The sequence below is a fragment of the Petaurus breviceps genome, unplaced genomic scaffold, assembly GCF_028583685.1.
Source record: "Petaurus breviceps papuanus isolate PSGF00001 unplaced genomic scaffold, PetGlider_PUasm1.0 90752, whole genome shotgun sequence".
Classification (NCBI taxonomy): domain Eukaryota; kingdom Metazoa; phylum Chordata; class Mammalia; order Diprotodontia; family Petauridae; genus Petaurus; species Petaurus breviceps.
This window is the reverse complement of record NW_027187336.1, coordinates 2,634,535-2,651,498: the sequence shown is the minus strand read 5'-3', so window position 1 is coordinate 2,651,498 and position 16,964 is coordinate 2,634,535.

Here is a 16,964-nt window from a genome sequence, read left to right as displayed (position 1 = left end):
TCTCTCTCTCTCTCTCTCTCTCTCTCTCTCTCTCTCTCTCTCTCTCTCTCTCTCTCTCTCTCTCTCTCTCTCTCTCTCTCTCTCTCCCACCCTCCCTCTCTCCCTTTACCTCCCTTCCTCCCTCTCTCTCTCTCTCTCTCATCTTCCTTCTATTCCCATTTCATGACACCTTCTCTTTGGCCTACATAAGTACTTCAAAATTCTGTTGAAAGTTTCACTCAGTTTGGGCCATGAACCACAGACTGAACATGTCTACTTTGATTGGATTGGGGAGCAGGGGGGAGGTGGGGTTTGCACCTTTCACTTGACTTTATCATTTCTTTCAAATATAAAGCTTTGGCAGTGTAACATAATACAACAGTGTCAAACTCAAATAGAAACCAATCCCTGTGGGCCCCATATTGACTTAGAAAATAACATACTAACATTATTTATGTTCTATTGCATTGTTATTTTTCTTAAAAGTTTCCCAGTGATATTTTAATCTGGTTTGGCAGCACCAGGGTAGCTTTGCAATCCTGAGGTCTGACCTCCCTATATATATGACTCCCTGGGGGGTTGATAAATTCAATCAGATGTCTAAAAGGGGTGTTTTTCATTTGTGTTTTCCCTTCAGAGAGTCAGTTAGAAGCAGGCAAGAGGTTTATATCTTTGGCATAATGGATAGAGAGGCTAGCTTGGAGTTGAGAAGGCATAACTACAAAACTACTTCTGTTTCATGTTGGATATCTGACTCTGGGATCACAGGGTCATAAGAAAGGACTTGAAAGATGCTCAGAGGCTCTCTAGTCTGACCCTACACTTTATATTGATGAAAACCTAAGGGCCAAAGAAGTGGGTGACAGAGCCAAGATATGAAAGGAGGGGCTACAATTCCAATGATTCTGTAAGCTACAAGTCCCTGGAATTTTTCAACACCAATGAAATCATAGATCTAGTTTCCACACACCCCCAAAAAATGACATCTCATTTCTTTTCTACCTTGTGTTGCTAAATAGTTATATCCCTCCATTTCCTCTCAACTAGACCCATTCTTTATTTCCTTATAAAATGGCTTCCATTTTTACCTGTAAGGAGGCTCCAAGAGGGAAGGGAGGGAATAATTATTTCTATATGGTCTCCTATATGTCAGGCATTGTATTAAGTGCTTTACAAATACTATCTCATTTGAACCTCACAACAACCCTGAGAAGCAGGTGCTATTATTATCTTCATTTTGCAGCTGAGGGAACTGAGGCAGACTTCGGTAAAATTTCTTGCCCAGGATACCCAACTAATAAGTGTCTGAGGCCAAATCTGAATTCTTGTCTTCCTAACTCCTGACCCAGCACTCTATCCACTGGGTCACATGGTTGCCTCAAGCTTGGGTCCAAAACTAGTGGTTTGTGTCTAGATACATTTGCACATTCTGAAAGGTATGGGTTTAGAGCAAAGAATTTAAGAAGATGGATTAGTAGCTTTATAGAAAGGGCCTTGCTTTTTGGTTTTGCATTATTCCATATCATGTTATTTCACTGGCATGACAGACCCAGAATAGATGTTGGTGGGGACAAGGAAAGTCACTGTGCTTCAGACTAATGCAGCCCTCTTAATTTTGTCCAAATGAAGTCCCCTTAAATGACAGAAGGAAAATTTAAATAGACAATCAAAAACTGACATTAGTTAAAGGTAACTTTCCAGCTATAAGCCATAAAGAGCCTTGGGATCCTTGTAGTCAACAAGCATTTATTAAGTATTTATTATGTGCCAGGCACTGTGCTAACTGAAGTGCCAAGAAAGGCCAAGCTGGGAGCCAAGATGGCAGAGTAAGCAGTAAATTGTTGTTGTTCTCCCATATTGACCTCTGAACAACAATAGCACCCCAGAAAAAATCCTAGAACAGTGGAGCCAGGGGAAAGACAAGATGGAACAGTGTTTTAGGCCAGGAAACTTGGAGGATCAGGAAGAAAGGTCTATCTCATTGGGGTAAAAAGGGAAAGTATTCCAGGACAGGAAGTGTGCCAGCAAGCCCCACCTCAGCAAGCCAGTGGGAGATCCTGAGCCCCATTGTGGTGGATCAGGAAAATGTCAATGCCAGCAGCCTGCCACATACCTTAGCATAGCCAAGGGAACTGGCAAACTCCAGCTCAGCAAACCACCATATGCTTCAGCACAGCCCTGGTCTGACAAGCATCCTCCAGGGGCCAGACCTCCATGTGTTTCAGCATAGGTCCAGGGAAAAGCAGAAAAACTCCACCTGTGTTCAGAGCACACCAGACACTAGCACTAGGACCCAACTCAGCACCAGGTAAGCTGCCAGACCCTTAGAGCCTCCAGTTGCCAGCACCTGAGGTCACTCAAACAAAGACAGTGACCAGGCCCCTGGCCCCCAGCACAAGAAGTTTAGGGCAATTTCCCCTGTGCTCCAGCAAGAGAACTCAAGTTTAAAACCCAGGAAATAGGCAAACAAGATGAACAAGAAGCAAAAATAAACACTGACCACAGAAAATTACTATGGTGACAGGGAAAATCAAAACACAAACTCAAAAGAGGAAAACATTGTCAATATACCTACATCTGAAATTTCAAAGGTGGATATGAATTGGTTTCAAGCCCAAAAAGTCTGTTTGGATGATTTCAAGAAGTATTTTAAAAGTCAAATAAGAGAGGTAGAAGAAAAATTGAGAAAAGAAATGAGAAGTATGCAATAGAGAGTCAACAGGACAAAAATTAACCAAAGAAAACCATTCCTTAAAAAATACAATTGACCAAATGGAAAAAAAATTACACTGAAGAAAACAACTCATTAAAAATATAATTGGTCAAATGGGAAAGGAGGCACAAAAACTCACTAAAGAGAAGAACTCCCTAAAAAATTGAATTGGACAGATGGAAAAGGAGGTATAAAAGTTAACTAAAGAAAACAATTCTTTAAAAATTAGAATTGGACAAGTGGGAGCTAATGATTTTATGAAACATCAAGATCAATCAAATGCAGTCAAAAGAATGAAAAACAGAAGAAAATGTAAAATATCTTATTGGCAATATAATTGACCTAGAAAATGGATCCAGGAGAGATAATTTAAGAATCATTGCTCTACCTGAAAACCACAATCAAAATAAAGAGCTTGGGCAGCATCTTTCAAGAAATTACCAAGGAAAACTACCCTGATATCCTAAAACCAGAGGGTAAAAATAGTCATTCAAAGTATCCACCTCTCACCACCTGAAAGATATTCCAAAATGAAAGCCTCAAGGAATATTGTAGTCAACTTTCAGAATTATCAGGTCAAGTAGAAAATCCTGCAAGCAGCCAGAAAGAAACAATTTAAATATCATGGAAGAACAGTCAAGATTAGCAGCTTCTGCATTAAAGGACTGAAGGGCTTGGAATATGATATTCCAGAAGGCAAAGGAGCTTGGATTACAACCAAGAATCAACTACCCAGCAAAATTGAGCATAATCTTTCAAGGGAAAAGATGGATGTTCAGTGAAATAGGGAACTTCCAATCATTCCTGCTGAAAAGACCAGAGCTCAACAGAAAATTAGATATTCAAATATAAGACTCAAGAAAAGCATAAAAAAGATAAACAGAGGAGCGGTTAGGTGGCACAGTGAGTAAAGCGCCGGCCCCAGAGTCAGGAGGACCTCGGTTCGGATCTGACCTTAGACACTTAACACACATACACACACACACACACACACACACACACACACACACACACACACACAAATAAAACCTAGTCGTGTAACCATGGGCAAGTTACTTAACCCCAATTGCCCTGCAAAAGGCAAAAAAAAAAAAAGATAAACAGAAGGGGGGCATGGGAACTATGTTATTCAATAAGGTTAATCTGTTTACATTCCTATATGGGAAGACAATACTTGTAATTCTGGAGAATGGTACCTTTATTATGACATTTAGAAGGAGTATACATAGACAGAAGTTTATACATAAACTTTGATGTGATGGTAAAAAAATTAATTGAGAAGGGAAAAAAAGGATTGTACTGGGAGAAGAGGAAAGGAGGAGACAGAAAAGAGTAATTTGCATCACATTAAGGGGTGCAAAGTAAAGAAGGAGGAAGGCAAGCACTGTTTGAATCTTACTCTCCTTGGATTTAGCTCAAAGAGGGTATAACACACATACTCAGTTGGGTATAGAAATCTATCTATCCTATAGGGAGTAAGAGGAGAAAGGGGAAAGAAAAGGGAGGAGGTTGATAGAAGGGAGGACAGATTGAGGGATGCAGTGGTAAGAAGCAAAACACTAGTGAGGAGGTGAAAGGAGAGAGAAAACTACAAACAAGGTGGAAAATGGAGAGAATGGAGAGAAACACAGTAATCATATCTATAAATGTGAATGGGATGAACTCTCCTATAAAATGGAAATTCATGGCAAAGTAGATTAAAAACCATAATCCTACAATATGTTGTTTATAAGAAACACATTTGAAGAAAAGAGATGCACACAGAGTAAAGGTAAAAGACTGGAACAGAATATATTATTCTTCAACTGAAGTAAAAAAAAAAAGCAGGGGTACCAATCCTGATCTCAGACAAAACAAAAGCAAAAGTAGATCTAATTAAAAGAGATAAGAAAGGAAACTACATTCTGCTAAAAGGTACCATAGACAATGAAATAATATCAATAATAAACATATGCACCAAGTGATATAGCATCCAAATTCTTAGAGTAGAAAGTGAGTTGCAAAAAGAAACAGCAAAACCATATTAGTGGGGGACCTCAACCTCCCACTCTCAGAACCATATAAATCTAACCACAAAATAAACAAAAAAGAAGTTAAGGAGGTGCATAGAATTTTAGAAAAGTCAGCTATGGTAGACCTCTGGAGAAAACTGAATGGGGATAGAAAGGAATATACTTTTTTCTCAGTGGTACATAGCACCTACACAAAAATTGAAAATGTACTAGGGCATAAAAAAACTCACAGTCTGATGCAAAAAGGCAGAAATATTAAATGCATCCTTTTCAGATCAAGATGCAATAAAAAATTACATATAACAAAGGGCCATGAAAAGATACACTAAAATTAATTGGAACCAAAATAATTTAATCCTAAAGAATGATTGGGTCAAACAACAAATCATAAAAGCAAGCAGTAACTTCATCAAAGAGAATGACAACAATGAGACAACATACGAGAACTTATGGTATGCAGACAAAGAAGTTATTAGGGGAAATTTTATATCTTTAAATGCTTACATGAATAAATAGAGAAAGAGATCAATTAATTGGGCATGCAAAAAAATGCTAGAAAAATAACAAATTAAAAATCCCCAATTAAATATCAAATTAGAAATTCTAAAAATCAAAGGAGAGATTAAATGATGGAAATTAAGAAAACTACTGAACTAGTAAATAAAAATAAGAACTGGTTTTATGAAAAAAATAATAAAATAAACATTTGGTTGATTTTTAAAAGAAGAAAAACAAATTACCAGTATCAAAAATGAAAAGGGTGAATTCACTACCAATGAAGAGAAAATTAAAACAATAATTATGAGATATTTTACCCAACTATATACCAATAATTCTGACAATCTAATTGAAATGGATGAATATTTACAAAAATATAAATAGCCCAGGTTAACAGAAGAGGGAAAAAATTACTTAACCCCATTTAAGAAAAAAAATTGAAAAAGACATCAATGAACTGCCTAAGAAAAAACTGACAGGATAAAATGGATTTACAAGTGAATTCTACCAAAACTTAAATTAAATTTAATAGAAGAACAATTAATCCCAATACTATATATACTATTTGGAAAAATAGGCAAAGAAGGAATCCTACCAAATTCTTTTTATGACACAAATACGGAGCTGATAACTAAACCAGAAAGAGTCAAAACAGAAAAAGAAAATTATGGACTGGGGGGCAGAGCCAAGATGGTAGAGTAGAAACAGAACTTCCACATGGCTCTGGCTTCCACCTCCTCCAATATATGTAAAAAATAATTTTGAACAAACTTTAGAGCTGCAGAACTCACAAAGTGACAGAGAAACAAATCTCCTGCTAAAGGAAATCCAGCAGGCTGGCAGGAAGGGTCCATTGCAGCGATCTGGGAGCTGAGCACAATCCCGACTGAGCTGTGGTTTTAGCCCCAGGGTGCCCTAACCAGCAGCGGTGGCTAGAGCAAACTTCATGGAGTAAATCACCAGTGGGTATAGCAGTTTCCAGACTTCTCAATCCACAAATGCCAAAGACAAAGTAAAAGGTCAGTGTGGAACTTTGTTAGGAACAGGGGGAGCATGGTCCAGCTGCTGTCTCACAGAACAAGAAGTGGATAAGGCGTGGTGGCTGCAGCCGCTGCCCTGTGGTTGCTTCCAGTGCTCCTGGCCTACAGACACTAGGGGGACCAAATGACAATTCAAAGGGTAATCACTTCTGCTTTGACCTGCTTGGATCTGGATCTCAGTCTTGGATGGTGGTACTAGGATGTGTGACCAGTGAGTCAGAGCATTTGGGGGCTGTAGAGAGGGCAGCTGCAAAAACCCCAGTGATTTGGGACAAAGCTCTCTCCATTCTGGAAGCAGAGTTCTACCATGGCAAAGAGCTCAAAAGTCAAGTAATTGAGTGGCAACATGAGCAAGCAATGGAAGCACAAATAGATGATAGAATCGTTTTGGGGGGACAAAAAGGATCAAGGCATGGAGTGGGAGAAAGACAGCTAAGTCAGAACTCCTGCATCAAAAGCCTCCAAGAAAAATATGAACTAGTTACAGGCCATGAAGGATCTCAAGAAAGATTTTGAAAATCAAGTAAGAGAAGTGGAAGAAAAATTGGGAAGAGAAATGAGAATGATGCAAGAAAATCATGAAAAGCAAGTCAACAGCCTGCTAAAGTAGACCCAAAAATACAAGAAAATAACACCTTAAAAAATACACTAACTCAAATGGCAAAAGAGGCCCAAAGAGCCAATGAGGAGAAGAATGCTTTAAAAAGCCAAATTTGCCAGATGGAAAAGTCATTTCAAAAAAGTCACCGAAGAGAATAACTTCTTCAACATTAGATTGGAGCAACTGGAAGCTAATGATTTTATAAGAAATCAAGATACTATAAAATAGATCCAAACAAATGAAAAACAAAGGCAATGTGAAATATCTCACTGGAAAAACCACTGACCTGTAAAATAGATCCAGGAGAGATAATTTAAAAATAAATGCTGTACCTGAAAAGCCATGATCAAAAAGAGTCTAGATACCATCTTTCAAGAAATTATCAAGCAAAATTGCCCTGATATTCTAAAATCAGAGGGCAAAATAGAAATTGAAAGAATTCACTAATCACCTCTTGAAAAAGATTCCAAAAAGAAAACTCCTAGGAATATTATAGCCAAATTCCAGAGTTCCCAGGTCAAGGAGAAAATACTGCAAGCATTCAGGAAGAAACAATTTGAGTATTGTGGAAACACAATCAGGATAACACAAGACCTAGCAGCTTCTATATTAAGGGAATGAAGGGCTTGGAATATGATAATGCAGAGGTCAAAGGACCTAGGACTAAAACCAAGAATCACCTACCCAGCAAAACTGAGTATAATGCTACAGGGAAAAATATGGTTATTCAATGAAAGAGAGGACTTTCAAGCAATCTTTTTTTTTTGCCTTTTGGAGGGCAATTGGGGTTAAGTAACTTGCCCAATGTTACATGGCTACTTTTTTTTATGTGGGTGTTAAGTGTCTGAGGCTGGAACCGAACTCAGGTCCTCCTGACTCTGGGGCTGGCGCTTTACTCACTGCGCCACCTAGCTGCCCAGTCTGTTTTTTTTTAACATTTTTTTTACTTTTTAGTTTACATCATTCATTTCCACAAGATTTTGAGTTACAAATTTTCTCCCCATTTTTCCCTACCTACCACCCAAAACAGTGATCCCACTGAATATCCCCTACCCCAATCTGCTCTCTTCCAAATCTTCCTCCATTCCCCCTCTGACTTTCCAGTAGGGCACAGTGGATCTCTATGCCCCAGTGCCTGTATATCTTATTTCCCAGTTACATGTAATAAAAATAATATATGTGTATTTTTTTAAACATTTGCTTTTAAAACTTTGAATTCCATATTCTTTCCCTTCCTCCCTCATCACCCACTCTCACTGGGAAGATAAGCAATTCAATATAGGTTGTACATGTGTAGCTATGCAAAACATTTCCATTAGTGAGTATATTGTAAAAGACTGACTATATTTCCTTCCATCCTATCCCACCCCCCACTTGTTCTACTCTCTACTTTGATCCTATCCCTTTTGAAAAGTGGGTGCTTCCAACTTCCCTCCCCCCAAATCTGCCCTCCCTTCCATTATTCCCCAGTCTTGTCCCCTTCCCCTCTATTCTCCTGTAGGGTGAGATACCCTATTTAGTGTGTATGTCATTCCCTCCCTAAGCCAAATTCAATGAGAATAAATTGACTCATTCCCTTTTGCCTTCCTGTTCTTCCCTTCCATTGAAACAGTTTTCCCTTGCCTCTTCCATATGAGATAATTTACCCCATTCTGTCTCTCCCCATTTCCTCTCATTATATTCCTCTCTCACCTCTTAATTTCACCTTTTAAGTATCATCGCTTCCTATTAAATTGGTCCTGTGCCTTCTGTCTATGTATATCTGTACACATATATACACACACTCACATATGTATTCACACACCCATATAACCTTCCTATATAGACATATATATATATATATATATGTATGTATACACACACACACACACACACACACACATATATATATATATATATATACACATTTCTATTTCCTTCAACTATTCTCATATGGAGAAAAATTTCATAAGTTATAATTTTTCCATATAGGAATATAAGTAGTTCAACTTTGATAAATGCCTTGTGATTTCTTTTCCCTGTTTACCTTCTCATGCTTCTCTTGCTTCTTGTATCTGAATGTCAAATTTTCTATTCAACTGTGGTTTTTTCATCAAGAATGCTTGAAAGTCCTCTATTCCACTTAATGACCATATTTTCCCCTGAAACATGATACTCAGTTTTGCTGGGTAGATGATTCTTGGTTTTAATCCCAGCTCCTTTGACCTCCAGAATATCATTTCAAGCCCTTTGATCCCTCAGTGTAGAAGCTGCCAGATCCTGTGTTATCCTGATAGTGTTTTCACAATATTCAAATTGTTTCTTCCTCTCTGCTTGTAATATTTTCTCCTTGATCTGGGAACACTGGAACCTGGCTATAATATGCCTAGGAGTTTTCTTTTGGGGATCTTTTTTAGGAGGTGATCAGTGGATTCTTTCAACCTCTATTTTGCCCTCTGGTTCTAAAACATCAGGGCAATTTTCCTTGAGAATTTCTTAAAGGATGATTTCTAGGTTCTTTTTTTGATCATGGCTTTCAGGTAGTCCAATAATTTTTAAATTCTCTCTCCTGGATCTATTTCCAGGTCAGTGGTTTTTCCAATGAGATATTTCACATTGCCTTCTATTTTTTCATTTGTTTGGATCTGTTTAACATCATCTTGATTTCTTATAAAGTCACTAGCTTCCATTCCCTCCAATTTAATTCTGAAGGAATGATTCTCTTCAGTGAGCTTTTGAGATTCTTTTTCCATCTGGCAAATTTGGCTTTTTAAGGCATTCTTCTCCTCATTGCCTTTTTGAGTCTCTTTTGCCATCTGAGTTAGTCAGTTTTTTAAGGTGTTATTTTCTTCAGTCAAGTTGTTGACTCTCATTTCATAATTTCTTGCATCATTCTCATTTCTCCTCCAAATTTTTCCTCTACTTCTCTTTTTTGGTTTTCAAAATTCTTTTTTAAGCTCCTCTATAGCTTGTAACCAGCTCGTATTTTCTTGGAAGCTTTTGGTGCAGGAGTCCTGACTTTTCTGTCTTTCTCCTGTTCCATGCTTTGATCCTTTTTGTCCCCAAAATAGGAGTCTAATGTAGGATTGCTCTGTTTGCTTTGCTTCCTTTGCTTGCTCATGTTGCCCCTCAATTACTTGACTTTTTAGCCTTTTGCCACAGTAGAACTCTGCTACCAGAAAGGGGAGCTTTATCCCAAATGCTGGGGTTTTCACAGCTGCCAGAGCTATTAGTTGGGTGCCCTCTCTGAAGCCTCCACAAGCTCTGGTAGACTGTTCATGCACCCCAGCACTTCTACCCCAGATAGTGATCCAGACGCAAGCAGGTTAAAGCAAGAGCAATTATCCCTCAGACTGATCTCTTGGTTCCCCTACAATCTTCAGACCAGAAGCTCTGAAGCAGCCATGTGGCAGTGGCTGCATGGCTGTGGAGCCTCAGCTGCTTCTCGCCCCAAGGCAAAGGCGGGATTGCACTCTTAAACTCCCTGTTCCCACAAAGTCTACACTGACCTCTCACTTTGTCTTTGGCATCTATGGGTTGATAATTCTGGAAACCGCCACAGCTGCTGGTGATCTGAAGTCCCTCCAGCCGGCATCTGGTCAGGCCACCCAGAGGCTAAAATCTCTGGCTTGAGCGTGGCTCAGCTCGACAACCAGAGCACCAAGCTGACCCCTTCCTGCTGGGCTGTCTTCAGTGGGAGATTATCTTCTCTGTGTCATTTTGTGGGTTCTGTAGCTCCAAAGTTTGTCAAGAGTCATTTTTTACATGAATTGGAGGAGGTAGAAACCAGAGTCCCATGGAAGTCCTGTTTCTACTCTGCCATCTTGACTTTGTCCCCCCACCTTCAAGCATTCTTGATGAAAAACCTAAGCTGAACAGGAAATTTGACTTTCAAACACAAGAAGCAAGAGAAGCATGAGATGGTAAATAGGAAAAGGAAATCACAAGGTGTACAGGACAATGTGAGTTCCCAGAGCTTCTTGTCACATGGGAAATCAGGAACTGCCTCAGGGCCTCTTGGTTCCAAGGCCGCTCTGTACTGGTGAGAGATAAGGAAGTGCTGAGGGCCACAGTCCAGTTGCTAGCTCACAAGGAAGTCTCCCACAAGACTGCTGGCTTGATGAGCAACAGCTGACGTGACTGGTTCGGCCCACCTCCATTGGTTCACACTCCCTGTGCATGAGGAGATCATGCTTGAATCATGCTCTATATAAGAAGCCAGTTTTCTTTCCTCCAAGCACCTGCTATGTTGGAATAAACTTCAAGTTAATTCTCTCTCTTGTCTCTGGTCTCTTCATTCCCTCCTGAGAACACAATCTAAGACTGGCCTTAGGTTAGTAAAGTTAGCAGCTGCTTACAATAAGGAACTTATTAAAGTTGAACTTTTTACATTCTTACATGGAAAAATGATCATTGTAACTCATAAGACTTTTCTCAGTACGAGGAGAGCTGAAGGGAATATATATGTATATATGCATGTATAGGAGGATGTATGTGTATATAAATATATATGTGAGTGTAGGCATTTGAATGTTCATGTATACATAGACAAAGGACACAGGATGAGTTGAATATGAAAGGATGATATCTAAAAAATAAAATTAAGAGGTGAGAGAAGAATGTATTGAGAGTAAAAGAAAGGGAACAATAGATTAGGGTAAATTATCTCATATAAAGAGGCAAGAGAAAACTGTCATAATGGAGGGGAAGAGTAGGAAGGTGAAAGGGAATGGGACAACCTGTTTCTCATCAAATTTGGCCTAAGGAGAGAATAATATACATACTCATTGCGTATCTTACCCTACAGGATAATAGAGGGGTAGGGGATAAGAGGGGGAAGGATAGAAGGGAGGGCATATTGGGGGAGAGGGTAATTAGAAGCAAACATTTTTGAAAAGGGAAAGGGTCCAAAGAGAAAATAGAATAAGTGGGGGACAGGATAGCAGGGAGGGAAATATAATTAGTCTTTCACAATACAACTACTATGGAAATGATTTGGGTAACTACATATGTGCAATCTATATTGAATTGCTTATCTTCCCAGTGGGGGTGGGTGAAGAAGAAAGAAGGAGAAAAAATCTGGAACTCCAAAGTTTTAAAAACAAATGTTTAGGGGCGGCTAGGTGGCGCAGTGAGTACAGCACCAGCCTAGGAGTCAGGAGGACCTGGGCTCAGATCCGGCCTCAGACACTTTACCCCCCCCACACACACACACACACACTAGCTGTGTGACCTTGGGCAAGTCACTTAACCCCAATTACCCTCCCCTCCCCCCTCCAAAAAGAAAAAAAAAGTTTAAAAATTGTTTTTTTTATATGCAACAGGGAAATAAGATATACAGTTACTGGGGTATAGAAACCCATCTTGCCCTACTAGAAAGTGAGGGGGGTGAAGGGGTAGAATATAAGAGAGAACAGATTGGAGGAAGGGGTATTCAGTAGGCTTGATATTTTGGGGTGGGGGTAGGAGAAAGACAGGGAAAGAAAAAATTGTAATTCAAAATCTTGTGGAAATGAATGTTGAAAACTAAAAATAAATAAATTAGAAAAATTTTTAATGGACTAATTTCCTTAATGAATATTGATGAAATTTTTAAAAATAAAATATTAGCAAAGAGATAACAGCAATTTATCATGAGAATAATAGATTATGACCAGGTGGGATTTATATCAATAATACAGGGCTGGTTCAATATTAGGAAAACTATCAGCATAATTGACATATCAATAACAAAATTAACAGAAATCATATGATTATCTCAATGATCCAGAAAAAGCTTTTGACAAAATATAGCACCCATTCCTATTAAAAACACTAGTGAACATAGGAATAAATGGAATTTTCTTTAAAATGTTAAGTAGCATCTATCCAAAACCAACAGCAAGCATTATATGTAATAAGGATAAGCTAGAAGTCTTTCCAGAAAAATCAGAGAAGAAACAAGGATGTCCATTATCACCACTGTTACTCAATTTTGTACTAGAAATGTTAGCTATAACAATAAAAGAAAAAAAATGAAGGAATTAAAGTAGGCAATGAAGAAACAAAGCTATCACTCTTTGCAGATGATATGATGGTATACTTAGAGAATCCTAGAGAATCAACTAAAAAACTAATTGAAATAATTTTTTTTCTGGAGGGGAGGGAGGACAAGGTAGGGCAATTGGGATTAGGTGATTTGCCCAAGGTCACACAGCTAGTTTTTGTGCTAAGTGTCTGAGACCAGATTTGAACTCAGGTCCTCCTGACTCCAGGGTCATTGCTCTATTCACTGTGCCACCTAGCCACCCCCACTACTTGAAATAATTAACAACTTTAACAAAGTTGCAGTATATAAAATAAATGCACATAAATGATCATATTATTAACAAAATCCAGCAGCAAAAGACAGAAAAAGAAATTCCATTTAAAGTATCTATAGATAATATAAGATATTTGGGAGTCTATCTGTTAAGACAAACCCAGGAACTATATGAACACAATTACAAATCACTTTTTACACAAATAAAGTCAGATCTAAATAAGTGTAAAAACATCAGTTTTTTTTACATTAGGCTGAGCTAATATAATAAAAGTGACAATTCTACCTAAATGAATTTATTTATTCAGTGTCATACCAATCAAACTACCAAGAATTATTTTACAGAGCTAGAACAAATAATAACAAAATTCATCTGGAAGAACAAAAGGTCATGAATATCAAGGAAATTAAAGAAAAAAATGCTAGGGAAAGTGACCTAACCATACCACATTTTAAATTCTATTATACAGCAGCAATCATCAAAACTACATGGTGCTGGCTAAGAAATAGTGATGCATTAGTAAAATGGTTAGGTACACGAGACACAGCAGTCAATGACTATAGTAATCTACTCCAGCTTCTGGGATAACAACTCACTATTTGACAAAAACCACTGGGAAAACAGGAATATAGTATGGCAGAAACTAGGCATACACCAAGATCTTACACCATATACCAAGATAAGGTGAAAATGGGTACCTGATTTAGACATTAAAGGTGATACTACAAGCAAATTGGGAAAGCAAGGAAGAATTTCCCTGTCAGATCTATGGAAAACAGAAAAATTTATGACCAAACAAGAGATAGAGAACATTATAAAATACAAAAAGGATCATTTTTATTACATTAAATTTAAAAGTTTTTGCACAAACAAAGCCATTGCAGCCAAGGTTAGAAAGGAAACCGAAAGCTGGAAAATAATATTTACAGCCAGTGTCATATAATAACATCAACAGAGAAAGGACTTCAGTGGTCCTAAAGCATCAGAGAGGTGATCATCCCTTCTCTGTACATGGGCTGGCTATACATGTTCCTTGTATGTGCCACACCTTTAACGTGGGATGCCACTGATGGTGTGTTTCTGTGAACTTTTTTACATCTCTTACTGTGCAAATTCATTAAATCCCTTTACTTTGTTAAAATTACAGCCTCTGTTTGACCAATTAAAAGAAATACACCAGGGGCGGCTAAGTGGCACAGTGAATAGAGTACCAGCCCTGGAGTCTGGAGGACCTTACTAGCCATGTTACCTTGGGCTAGTCACCTAGCCCTAATTGTCCTGCCTTCCCCCCTCCAAAAAGCAGCAAAAAAAAAAAAAAAAAAAAAAAAGGAAATACACCAGTGGAAATTTATGAGCTGTATTTTCAAGATCTTGTACCTTGAATTTAGGTTCACTTTTCAGGGAGGAAAGGGAAAAGGGAAGGGACTCTACAACAGGTCCATTTGCTACAAATCTGAGTTGTATTTTTGCATTCTCTAAGGTTTTCACTGACCTCATCCCAGTAAAATTCAATAGCTTTCCTTCTTTTTCCATGAAAGTATGTTTCCATTAAAAAAATATGGTGAATGTAGGCATAGTCCCCCAATCCTCATGCAAGACAGAAGTCAAGAGATTCAAAATCTGGGTATGAAAATGATACAGCTTTGGTATTTTTAAAGACTGTCTGCTTAGGTCTGTCTTCTTCCTTCCACTTTCATTACCACCACTCTAGTTCAGACATTTATTTTTTATTGCCTCTTACCAGGACAACTGCTTCCTTACTTGTTTTCCTGCCTCTAATCTTTGCACTCTCCAGTCCATACTTTTCAGACAGATTTCCTTCCCTGTTTGAAACAAAAAACAATAATGCAAGAAGAATTTTTTTTAATTCTATGTAAGATAACTGCAGAATGTATAAAATATTCAAGTCTGTCTGCTAAGACACATGCAGAAACTATATGACTACAACTTTAAAACAAGTCTTCACAGAAATAGACAAATTTAAACAATTGGAAAAATATTAATTGCTCATGGGTACACCAAGTTAATATAATAAAAATGAGAATACTACCTAAATTGATTTATTTATTCAGTGCTATAATTTTTAGGTCAAACTACCAAAGAATTACTTTATACAGCTAGAAAAAATAATAACAAAACTCAGCTAGAACAGAGGTGTAAAGCTCCCCCAGGAACATACAGCCTGCACAATGCCCTACTGCAGCTGAACCAAATTAAAATATAAATGGGAAATGTTTAACACAATAAAAAATAATAGTAATTTATGACATGTTAATTTGCGGTTTTTAAATCAATATGTGGCCCACAGTGGTCTATTTTTATATGAATTTGACACCAATGATCTAGAGGAATAACAAATCAAGAGCATCAAGGGAAATAATGAGAAAGAGTGGGAAGGAAGGGGGCCTAACAATACTGGATCTCAAACAATACTGAAAAGAAGTAATCATCAAAACAAGTTAGTACTGAGAAATACAGGTTGTTAAGTGGTAGAGTAAGCAACATTAAGAAGAAAATCAAGACAATAGCCTAGTGTTTAAACCTAAAGACTTGAATTACAGGGGTTAAGGACCCACTATTTGATAAAAACTGCTGGAAAAACTAGAAAGCAGTCGGGCAGAACTGAGATATAAACCAATATTTATTGTTGTTGTTGTTCAGTCATTTTCAGTAGTGTCCAACTCTCATGGCTCCGTTTGGGGTTTTCTTGGCAAAGACACTGGAGTGGTTTGCCATTTCCTTCTCCAGTTTATTTTACAGATAGGGAAACTGAGACAGAGTTAAGTGACTTGGCCAAGGTCACACAGCAAGTTTCTGAAGCCAGATCTTAATTCAGGAAGATGAGTTTTCCTCACTCCAGGCCTAGAACTCTATCCATTGTGCTACCTTGTGGCTCCTTAAAACATCTTGTAACATAAGAAAAGCTCCAAATGGATATAGGACTTAAACAGAAAGGGTGATATGAAAAATCAATTAGAGGATTAAGGAAGAAATTACCTTTCAGAGGTAGGGATAGGGGAACAGTTCATAACCAAGCAAGGACAGAAAGTATCACAGAACTTAAAATGGGTCATTTTGATTATGTAAAACTTTAAAAGATGTGCACCAATGTAACTAAAGTTAGAAGAGAAGCAGATAAATAGGAAAAAAGTCTTTGCAGTAAGTTTCTCTAATAATGTTATCCTTTCCAAGATATATATGTGTTTATGTATAATACATAAATATATGTATATATGTATTGTGAATATGTGCATATATATATAATTCACATTTATAAAAATAAAGACCACTCTCCAATTAATAAAGGGACAAAGCATATAAAGAAGAAATTTTTAAGGAGGAAATCTAAGCTATCCACAATCATATAAAAAAATTGCTAATATAAGAGAAATGCAAATTAAAGCAACCTTGAGATTTCTCCTCACCCCTGTCAGATTTAGCAAAGCTGGCAAAAAGGGAAAATGACAAATGTCAGAAGTGCTATAAGAAAACACTGTTGGTGGAACTGTGAAATGATCCAATCATTCTGGAAAGCATTTTGGAATTATGCCCATAAAGTTAATAAACTGCATGCCCTTTGACCCAATAATTCCACTACTGACCTATACACCAGAGCAGATTAAGTTAAAAAGAAAATGATCCACATATAGAAAAATATTTATATCTGTTCTTTTTGGGATGTAAAAGACACGAAAATTAAGGGAGTGCCCATCAACTGGGGAATGACAACTAACGTTACATGAATGTAGTGGAATACTATTGCGCTAAAAGAAATTACAAAAGGTATGGTTTTGGAGAAACTTGACAAGACTGATGTAAATTGATTGCAGAGTGAAGTAA